At 56.5% G+C, this 10,974-nt stretch overlaps 1 pseudogene; it reads right to left on the bottom strand.

Moving 5' to 3' along the window:
* Positions 1-1,118: 1,118 nt before the first annotated feature.
* On the bottom strand, positions 1,119-5,244 carry LOC102379229 (annotated as a pseudogene).
* Positions 5,245-10,974: the final 5,730 nt, after the last annotated feature.

Here is a 10,974-nt window from a genome sequence, read left to right as displayed (position 1 = left end):
TGGGCCCTCTCCAACTTCTCCACATCTGTCTTAAAATGCAGAGTCCAGAACTGCACAAAATGGTCTTGCTGAGGCCTAACCAGCACTTAGTAGTGGCAAGATCATAGGCAATGCATAAATGCTGCCAGTGGGTGGGGGGGAGGGAGCACAAATTCACACTGCCACCACAGTGGGGGGACACAACTCTGCACTGACACTGCAGCCACCACCACTGCCCCTGCTGCTGTTGGACATTGGGTCCAGCTGGGCTGCAGCCCCAAACCCTGCTGTTGGTGCAGAAATCATGCTGCTGCTGCCATCCCCAACTGGTGCTGGGCCCTGGCTCCAACCAGACTGCAGCTGTGTAGGCCCATGCCAGGCTGTCAGTGTAGAAATCTGGGGGGGGACGTGTCCTCCCCATTGCATCAGCAATAGGCAAGAGCACCTCCCATATCTTCTGTCTAATACAACTTTAGTTGGAGCCCAAAATTACATTCATAGCTATATCACATTTCAGACTCATGTGAAGTCTGAGGTCCACCAAAATGCTCAGATCTTTCACTGCAGTGCTACCACCCAATCCATTGTCAGCATTTGTATTTGCACTTTAGATTATTCTTTCTGCACCTTGCATTTGTCTGCACTGAACTTCATCATGTTGTCTCTAACCCAGCTCTCCAATCTGTCAAGACCTGGATGTTTTTCTTGCTGGGATCCTATGACCCCAGCTGATTTCCTGCCCCTGGGGCAGGGGGCTGGACTCGATGATCTTCCGAGGTCCCTTCCAGCCCTAATGTCTATGAAATTTATGAAATTCTACTCCCATCCTTCAGTTGTTTGCAATCTTTCCAGTTTTGTGTCATCTGCACATTTGCTCAGAAAGCTCTCAATTCTGGCATCCAAATAATTATTAAACATGATGCACCAGATAGCACCAGACCCTGTGGAGCCCCAGGAGAAACCTCCTGCCATTCTGACACTGATCCAGCTATAATTACATAATGCTTGCAGTAATTGAGCCCATTATCCATCCACCTTGCAGTAATTTTATTTATTCCACATAGGCATGTCAAATATGCTTTCCCAGCAGGCAAGGAGAACACCTGGGATGGCACTCCTAACAGGGCAGTGCCTCTTCATGGGGCAGAGGAAAACTTGTGGAACTGGAGCTAGAGTGGCTTCTGTAGGAGACAGTTATACAGGGCCTCTGAGAGCAGGTGCTGGGCCCCATGAGCCAGGGACACTTCCTCTCTCCACCCCCAGCCTGGAGGGCACACGTGCTGCCACACTGCAGAATGCCCTGCCCAGTTCAGAGACAGATGGGAGACTCGCAGGGCCAACACAGGAGCCAGACCAGAGTGGCTTTGTGATCTACCTGGACTGTGTTTGGACTCCAAGAGAGTGGGTAGGAGCACTGAACTCCCTGGCCATCTCAGCTCCCCTGCACTCACTGGACAGTGAGTCTGGCTGATGCAGCCCAGCCCAAAGCATCTGCATGGTGGCCCGGGAGCTGGGCAGGCTCGGCCTTACATGAGATTGTTGCCAGACATGTTGGTGTGAGTGTCATGTGAGGAGAGAACTGTTCCAGATCCCTCCAGAAGCTCTCCAGTGCCCGGGCAGCTCCCTACCAGACCTATCGCCAGGGCTAGCCCTGGGTACTCTGCCCAGCACAAGCTGGTAGTTCCCCACCCCCATGGTGCCATCCTCTCCTGGAACCTTGCTCTCCCAGGTGTCTTCAGCACAGGGTGTTAATGAGCTCCTTCTCCAGCAAGCACCAAAGCACCAGCTCGGAAAGCAAAAACCCTGGCTCAGAGAAATCCCAGGATTCAGCACCCCCTCTCCCCCCTGCCGCCCCAACCCTGCTGGGGAGCTCTTAAGTGTGAGTGGGGGGAGAGGGAGGGACGACACACACTCCCCTCCCAGACTGTCCTGCAGGGAGCAGAAGGGGACAGGAATAGTACTGACAGGGGGCACTGCACTTCAGAAGGTGCAGCCATTTGTACTTGTTCAGCATCAGGTACCAGCCTGTCTGAGTCCAGCCTCTGCCCCAGGGCCCTGGCACATTTTGTAATTGAGCTGATTCCCTCCACCTCCCCAGGGCCCTGCAACCAAGCCCCTCCAGCTCTTGTGCATGTATGGGCTGGTGCTTACCCCCTGAGCCTGCACCTGCAGTACTGGGGGCAGCAGCATGCCACCCATGGAGCCCTGGGCTGAACGAGAGCTACCAACACCTCTGCCCTCCTACCCATCCCCTTGCGCCCCCCCCACCTCACCCCTCTCTCACCTCGAAGTCATCCAGGTTCAGAAGGCGCTCAACATAGCCCTGGAGCTGGAACAGGAGCATGTAGGAAAGGTGTTGCAGCTGCGAGGGGTGGAGGGAAAGGTACTCTGCAGAGAGGGGCACACAGATGCCATGAGGTCACAGGACCCACCACCCCAGTGTGTCCCAGGAATCCAGGTAGAGGGAGGATCCCCTGGCTCCAGCAGGGCTCAGGGTCTGAGATTGGGAGGGAGACCCAGCCTCTGTGGGGCAGGGAGCCCTTGTGCTGAAATGCCACCAGCTGCTGGTGCTGCCTCAGCCCTGACTCTGCTGGGCACAGAGGCAAGGTGGAGGGGCAAGGGAGGGGTTAGGGACTCACCTAGGAACAACGAGGGGTGGGTGGTGTTCATGAGGATGAGCTTTTCCACCAGCTTGGGGTACTGAGTGGCCAAGAGGCAGGCGTAGAAACCGCCCAGGTTGTGTCCCACTACGATGGCCCTGGTGGCCCCTGCAGGCAGGCAGGCAGACATACAGATGGACAGACAGGATGGAGCAGAGATAGCAGTGCAGAAGGGCTGGACTGATCACAAGTCAGAACCAGGCCAGCATCCACTGCCATTGGGGACCCCCTCTGCCCTTCCCATTCCCTCCCCCACTGCCTGCCTTAGCCTGGGACAGCTGGCCAGGGAAGCTGCTCTGCCCCTTCTCTCCACCCCCATGGGTGGCCCTTCTGCTGCAGGGACTTGTCTGCCCCTTCTGGGGCAGGACTGTGTGTGGGGAAAAGGGGGCACAGCAGAGTCCTGCCCCAGCCTGGGTTGGGTTGAAGCAGCCTCTACTCCCTGCCCAGCCCGAGCCCCAAGGAAGCCCCCACCCACAGCACACACACACCCTTCTCATCGGCAGTGCCCAGCTCCTCGATGACCTCCCGCATGTCCTCCACCCCCGCCTCTAATGCGTAGTACTGCTCCTGGGGGGGGCACATCTGAGGCACCGCAGCCCCGCAGGTCCAGCGCCACCACCCAGAACCGCTTCTTGAACTCCTGCAGCTGGTGCCGCCAGCAGAACCTGGCACACGCCAGCACACGCATGTGTGGGTCAGACAGTGGGGGGGGGGGGCCTCCCTGCCCACAGCACTGTCAGGGCAGGAGGCTGGACTGTGAGGGATGGAGCCCCATGGGTGATCTGCCCCTCATCACAAGGTTTCTGCTGGCATCAGGGCAGAAAAGGCAACTGGGGCTGTTAGGGCTGAATATTTGCCCCCCCCCCCCAACACAAGCTCCTGGGCCTGGCTTCAGGGACAGACACCAGAGGCCCTGTCAGATCCCAATCCCCAAAGCCAGCAGGAGCCTCTGCCTCTACGGGATCCCCCTTGGGAGGGGGCAGAACTCACCCACACCACAGCCCAAATCACAGGGCCCAGCCCGCAGAGCCTACACCATGGCCCAGAGCCGGGCAGCCTGGGCCAGGCCTTGCATGGGGCTAGGTCAAGCCAGGCAGCTGTTGCCAGACAGGCTGGCGCAAGCATCCCACATGACAGTGACTGCACCGCTCCCCTCTGAACACCCTTGCTCTGCCCAGAGGCCGTGCCCTCAGTCTCTCCAGCAGCTTCGCTGAGTCCCCGCTGCCCCCACCACCCTGGGTGCCACCCCCCACAGCCCAGAGCAGCTGCCCACCCCCCACATGACCCCCCCCCCAGCTGTTCCTTGTACCCACAATGCCTGGCACACAGGAACCAAGCTCAGCCAGTCCCTAAAGGAAACCTTCCTCAGAGGAGAGGAAAGCCCCATGCCCATCACCCATCTCCATTCCTGTGCCCCTGTCCGCCCCCAACCTGGAGCAGCTGGATGGACCTACCAGTTCTGGGGGAACCCGTGTAGGAACAGCAGGAGCGGGGCCCCCTCCGGGCCGGCCGTGACGTAGTGCAAGCACAGCCCCGAGCCCTGCAGGGAGAGAAAGGGAAGGGTCACATCATGTGTCATGCAAACCCTGCTGCCCCATACAAGCCACAGCATCTCTACTGGGACAGGCACAATCCCCCGGCTAACTCGCACAGACCCTCCATATAGCACAGGAAGGAGCCATGGCCGCCCCAGCCTTCTTCCTAGCTCAGACCCTGCAGCAAGGGTCTCACAGACTGCGAGCGTGCCCTGGCTCCCCTACCCCAGACCCCCGGCCACAGCACGAGAGCCCAGAAAGCCAACTCAGCAGAGACCTCAACCATAAACTTCAGCCCAGAGGTGGGTTACTGAGGAGCCACGGTACGAGGACCTTCCCAAAGTGGCTCCAGTGCCCTCCACCCGGCCCCCACGATGCACCTTGAGCTGCAGGTAGCGGCGCCCCCCGTAAGAGGTGTCCACGAGGCACGGTGGGGGGGTCTCGCGCACATCCCAGGAGCTGACCTGCCACAGCCCCTTGGTCAGCACCAGCCACAGCACCCACAGCCCGTAGGCAGCGCCCGCCAGGAGAGCGCCGAGTGCACGCCCAGGGGCTGCAGCGCACAGTACAGAGCACAGCGCAGCCTCCGCCCCAGTCGGACGGGAACCAGCAACAGCTGCCAGAGGAGCACCAACATCTCCAGAGCCCCAGGCTGCAGGGACAAGATGGCGGTTACTGGAGTGCCCCCTACATCACACGTGGGCACTGGCACGAACCTATATCGCTTGGGCTGCTCCACCCTGGCTCCCCCAGGCCTTGCTGGGCCTGTGCTGCTCTGGTCAGGGTGCAGCCAGGCTGTGTGGACATGGCAGCCATTTGACCTGCCTCAGGCCTCATGGCAGCCGCGGGAGATGGCAGCCATTTTGCCTGCCTTCAAGCCCTGTAGCAGAGGGAGTCAGTGCCATTTTGGCTCAGGCCTGCGCTGCCCCCGGGGCTGGTCCACACCCGACCGTCCCATGATGCCGGTTCTAACTGTGCCTGGTTTGATGGTCAGGGCGTACCCGGCCGTGTGGAGACAGTGGCCATTTTACCTGCCATAGGCCTGATGGCAGAGGTGAGAACTGGCACCACTTGGGATCAGGCTTGTGCTGCTCCCTGCTGCATTTGGGGTTGGTTCATACCCAACCTGTGACATGACCCATCACCCGGTTCAGACCCGAGCCTGGCGCAGCCCCAGCTGGAAGCAAGGGGAACACATCAGCTGCTGGCACAGGATGGCCCCAAGCTTTGGCCCGGGGCTGATGCTTGGCAGGAGGATGGCAGCAGCTGGGCCCTCGGCTCCCAGTGCCCCACTCCAGCAGGGCTCTGAGGCTGCAGGGAGATGCTCTGCCCCCACCCAGTGTGTGTCAGGCCCTGCTGCCCGGTGCTGCCCACAGAGCCCATCCCTCTGCTGAGACCAGGGCTTTGTATCACAGCCCCGCTAGACGGGGCCGCCAGGGAGCAGTGCTCCCGCCCCACTCCCCGGGGAAACTGGCCAAGGACTAATGCGCATCTTCACAGTCCTGCCGCCAGGCTGGGCACACGCCATTTCCCTCTGCATGGGGCGGGGGAGACCACGGAGCTGCACACCCACCAGTGAACCGTGAGCCCCCAGCCCCAGCGCGTGCCAGCGCACAGCGTCCAGTGAGGGAACTAGCAGGGGAAGGATACATCCCCCCAGGGCTTCTGCACGTGCCAATGAGGGGGCAGCTGCACAAGGCCTCACCTACAGCAGGTTGGGGAGATGCCTGGCCGGTGTGTACTGCCTCTCCTGGAGCCACTGCTTGGCCCCCTCCATGGCCCAGGCTCTCCTGCAACTTGGCTGCAGCTCTGGCAGGTGCCAGGCCCCACGCTCAGCACCTTTCACACCCAGGACAGCAATAAAACAGGTAGGAAGTGGGGGCCAGTGGCCAAGGCTGGTGCCCCAGGAGCCAAACAGCAGGTTGCCCAGCAGAGCAGCACAGCTGCTCTCAGCCCCCCACTAACACACAAATGAGGTATCAACAACCACCAGCCTCCCAAATCCAACGGCCACCCCCTTCACTAACCTCTCACCCCAGCCCATCACCTGCTTCCTGGCTGGGCACTGCAGGCTTTGGCACCCACTTCCCTCACTTGGGTTCAGGGCTTAGCCCATCCACCCAGGAGGGTGCCAGGCTGTGGATCAGCCTCTCCCACACCCTTCCCCACCCCAATCCACTCTCCCCCAGGTGCCCCCTGCTCATCATCTCCCTCCAGCCCAGCCTACCGTGGCTGCAGACCAGATGCTTCTGCACCCAGGCTAGAGCCGGAGAGATGGTTCTCGTTCTCTTGGGTTCAGGGCCACTCCAGGATCCTCCCAACTTTTCCCAGCCCTGCACCTGTTCCCTGCCCCAGCCCTCCTTCACCCACTCGTGGTTTCAGCCACATGCAGGCACTTGCTGCACCAGACCAAGGGACTGGCTGCCACACACTGCCTTCTCAACCTCCAGCTGGACAGGGCTGGCTGCTCCCAACTCAGCTCCAGCACTGTACAGCACTGGGCATGCCCAGCTCCATGCACCTTGCAACATTGGTATGAACTAGCTCTGGAGGCAGAGCTCATCCATGTTCCGTCTCCACCTGGGTGGCAGTTCTCTAAGTAGCCAGTTATTTTGATGTTTGCTGGACTCCCTTTTGGTCTCAGTTTTAATTTTCTTTATTTGTAGCCTGGTAAGAGATTTATCTGAGTTTCAGTTTCTATCTGAAATTAAACCATTGTCCTATGCACTGCCACTGATACAATCCACTCCCACTCAATGATTTGGCTCAATTCTACCACACACGCACGGACATGTGTACACACACATACACATATTATACACACACACTTCTGGTATGCTCTCAACTCCATACACTTGAGGATTTTGTTTTTGGGATCTGGAATGCTTGGCAAAATGATTTGGTTTCAGTTAAAACAGAGGTCTCCAAACGCAATGCAACATTTCACACTTGCTACTTGTCTTCTTGTTTGCTCTTTCCCCCTTAGCATTGTCCTTCCCAGTTCCACCCTACAAAGGTGGCTTTTCTGGCCAGTTTCTTTCTGGCCATGGAGATCCTTTTTTTTCCAACCAGCTCTGCAGCCTGGGCCTTCACTGCTTCTGCTGCTCTGCACATTTGGGTAGGCTTTTCTAGGCACAGTCTCCCACACGCAACAGCCTCACTTATAATGCAGTGTCTGCAATGCCAAATAATCCTCCCTCTAATCTAAGACTGTCCTGTTCCCAAAAGTACAGGTCTTACACTGTCTCTCTAGTCCAGTGACATACTGATCTATACCTGGTTCTGTCGTTTGCCTGTACATAAAAGATCTGTCTTTTAAGGGTCTCATTCCTTTCCGGCATGCAGTACCCATGGTTACACTTAGCTGCATATTTTGGCTTCCTTCTAAGGTAAAGGTGTGATAAACAGCCAGGGCTTTCCTCCCCACAATATGCAAGGAGATTGGAGAGTTGGCTTTGTCAGTTTTCTCCTTGGCCCCCATGAAAACCTTTCTCTGAACACCTTCCAGTTCTCTGCTATATTGCCCAACAGCAGAATGGATGGTGAAGGTCACCATGTTTCCACAACCAACTGTCCTTTTACTTACAGTATAACTGCAGGAAGGTCACTTGCAGCTCAACAAGGGGGTCCATGCCCTGGCCTAGGCAACTGCATCTGGGGACCTGGAGGAGGAGTAACCCCCAGGCCCTAAGGAGGTCCTGGTAGAACTCTGGCAGCTCCCCAAGGTCTTGCAAAGGTAGGCCTCTCAGGTCGAAGAGCTGCTGGTCATATCAGAGTCTTTGGAGGTTGTGGTGGATGGTGTGTCCTATGGGGCACCCCCCCGCAACTACCAGCACCTTAAAGGAACTTCTGCAGGGCCTGAAGGCAAAAGGTGGGCATCTGGCTGTAGATGCAGACCAGGCCTTGCCCTATCTCATGCAAAGGGAGGCTCAGGACACCTGCAGAAACCCAGTGACATCCTGGCCAGAAGAACCCCAGTGCCCATCTCTGAAGGCTGGCCATGAGCTCCAGGAGCATGGACAGGGTGTTGAAGCAGTGTTACAGCATGGACCGGATCGGCTGGTTGCTGACCAGCACTATCCCATGGAGGGCATTACACTGGAGGAGCCTTTTCCACACCTACAGCTGGTTAGACACCCTGGTTTTGAGTTGATCTGGGTTGATGGCAAGAACCTCTCCAGCACTAATCCCTCCCTCTCCAGCTGCTCTCTGGCTATCTCCCTCTGCTGGGTATGCCCCTGGGGGTAGATGTAGCACCAAAGCCTCACATGCACCTTCTCCAAATCTCACCAAGGGAAAGATCCACTGCTGCTCACGCCAGGACAACCAGAACTCCTGGAAGGAAGCCTCAAAGCTCACATGCTCCAGCAGGTGGTTGTTGAGGTGTTAGTAGGCCAGCCCCAGGCACTCAGGCCACAAAGCAGCCTGAGCATGGGCTAAGTAACAGTGACTGAAAGGGACTGGCCGAATGCCAGAGGTCTGGCCTTGGGCAGTGATTGGGCAGGCTCTTAGCAGGGAGTGGTCTGCTTAATGCTTCTCTACCTTTACAAGGGGGAATGTGGTGTTGTCAGCAGAGTGTCAGGCATACCAGGCATCCATCAAGGAGACCCCCCCCACCTCCTCACCCTCCACCCCACCAGGATGTCTGCAGTGGCCTGGGTCCACTCCCTGACAGTTCAGTCCTGCACCTTAAGGGCAATGTTAAAGTCACAGCCAAGGACCAGGCACTCATAAGGGCTCAGGGTGCTGATGTTATTGGCTACCAACTGGTAGAACCACACCTTCCCCAAGTCTTGAACAGCAGTGTTGGTGTTGACCAGTTTAGGTGGAATCCCCTATATTTGGGCTGAGAGATGGAGCAGGCAATGTGGCACCACTTCGATTTCTGGCTGCAGGCCCAGGTAGAACAGGATGGCCACCCCACACGATGTCTCTATGAGGTGGCTGAAGTAGACTCTGTCCTCCCCACTCCAGTTGCCAGATGGTTTCAGCAGCCAGGGGCATGTGGGTATCCTGCAGGAAGAGCAGAGAATGCTCCACCCCCTCCTGGAGGTGGGAGAGTACCTGGCACCTGTGGGGGTGCATCCAGCAGCCATAGACTTTGAAGCAGGGGGCAATGGTGAGGCTCCTAGGGCTGAGGGGTGGTGAGCTACTCCATGAGGTCCTCATAAGGGGCAGGGCCAGTTGCCAGGCAGTGAAGCAACCCCTGCAACTTCTGTTCCTGGAAAACTGATAGAAACAAGAATAAACATGGATGAACATGACTTGTTGGGAAGGAATCAACATGGCTTTTCAAAGGGAAATCACACCTCACCAACCTACTAGAGTTCCTTGAGGGTGTCAATAAGCAGATGGATTGGGGCAATCCAATTGATACAGTGTATTTGGATTTCTGAAGCGCCTTTGACAAGGTCCCCTATCAGAGGCTCTTAACTAAATTAGGTAAATCATGGGATTATAGGGAATGTCCACTCATAGATTAGAAACTGGCTCAAAAATAGAAAGCAAGGAGAGAGTATAAATGGTCAGTTTCCAAGATTGGAAAGAAGTAAACAGCAGGAACCAGGGATCTGTGTTGGGACCGGGGCTGTTTAATAGTCATCTCTAGAAAAGAGGGCGAGTAGCAAGGTGGCCAAATTTGCAGATGACATAAAATTATCCAAAGCAGTAAAGACCAAGGCAGACTATGAGGAACTACAGAAGAATCTGGTACAATTGAGTGAATGGGCAACTTAAATGTCAGATGACATTCAGTGGAGGTAAATGCAAAGTGATGCACATGGGCAAAAATAACCTACATTCCACCTACATTATGATGAGCTCTACATTACCTGTTACCACACAGGAAATAGCTCTGGGAGTCACTGTTGACAGTTCACCAAAAGCATCAGCTCAGGGCTCAAGAACCATCAAAAAGGCAAAGAAAATGTTAGGGATTGTTAAAAGGGAATTGGAAACAAAACTGAAAGTATCATGATGCTCCTTCATAAATCCATGGTGCATCTGCACCTAGAATCCTGTGATCGGTTCTGGTCCCTGCACCTCCAGAAGGATATAGAAGAACTAGAGAAGGTTCAGGGAAGGGCAACAAAGATGATGAGTCCACTTGCTGGAGTGTCACTTCTATCAAGTGGAGTGCCCCTGGGGTCGGTCCTGGGACTGGTTTTGTTCAATATCTTTATTCAGATCATTAACAGTCTGGAAAATAGGATAGATTGAACCCCTCAGCAAGTCTGTGGATGACACCAAGCTGGGGGGTGTAGTAGATACTCTGGAGGGTAGGGCTAGGATTCAGAGTGACCTAGACAAATTGGAGGATTGGGCCAAAAGAAATCTCATGGGGCGCGTCCACACATGCAAGCACATGCGCTTGCAGCAGCTCAAATAGAAGCGGTGCAAAGTTGAGCCTGGGCTTTTTGGCGCAGCGCACGTGCTCGGACATGAACTTTGTTGTGGAGCACATTGCGCCACTTGGGGCAAAATAACCCTGCCTGGCTCCTCCCGGATCTGCAGCCAGGGTGAGCTAGAGCCCAGGCCAGCACCTGTGCTGTCCCCAGCAGTATAAAAAGCTGCCCTGTCCTGGCCCCAGCAGTACAAAAAGCTGCCCTAGCAAGCAGCTCAGGACTACTCACTGTCAGGAGCTTCTGCGGCCCAGGCAATTGGTACCTGGGGACACTACCCCTTGTGCCAGCTGGACTGCTGAAGCAGCGCTGAGAGTTCCCTGCACCCTCTACCCACTGCAGCAGTCTGGCAGTGGGGGCTGCTGCTTGGCTGTGACCTGCTGCACACCTGCCCGAGCG

This window comes from Alligator sinensis, unplaced genomic scaffold, assembly GCF_000455745.1.
Source record: "Alligator sinensis unplaced genomic scaffold, ASM45574v1 scaffold1509_1, whole genome shotgun sequence".
NCBI classification, from domain to species: domain Eukaryota; kingdom Metazoa; phylum Chordata; order Crocodylia; family Alligatoridae; genus Alligator; species Alligator sinensis.
Note: the sequence above shows the minus strand (reverse complement) of the source record. Positions and strands in the feature narration are given on the sequence as shown.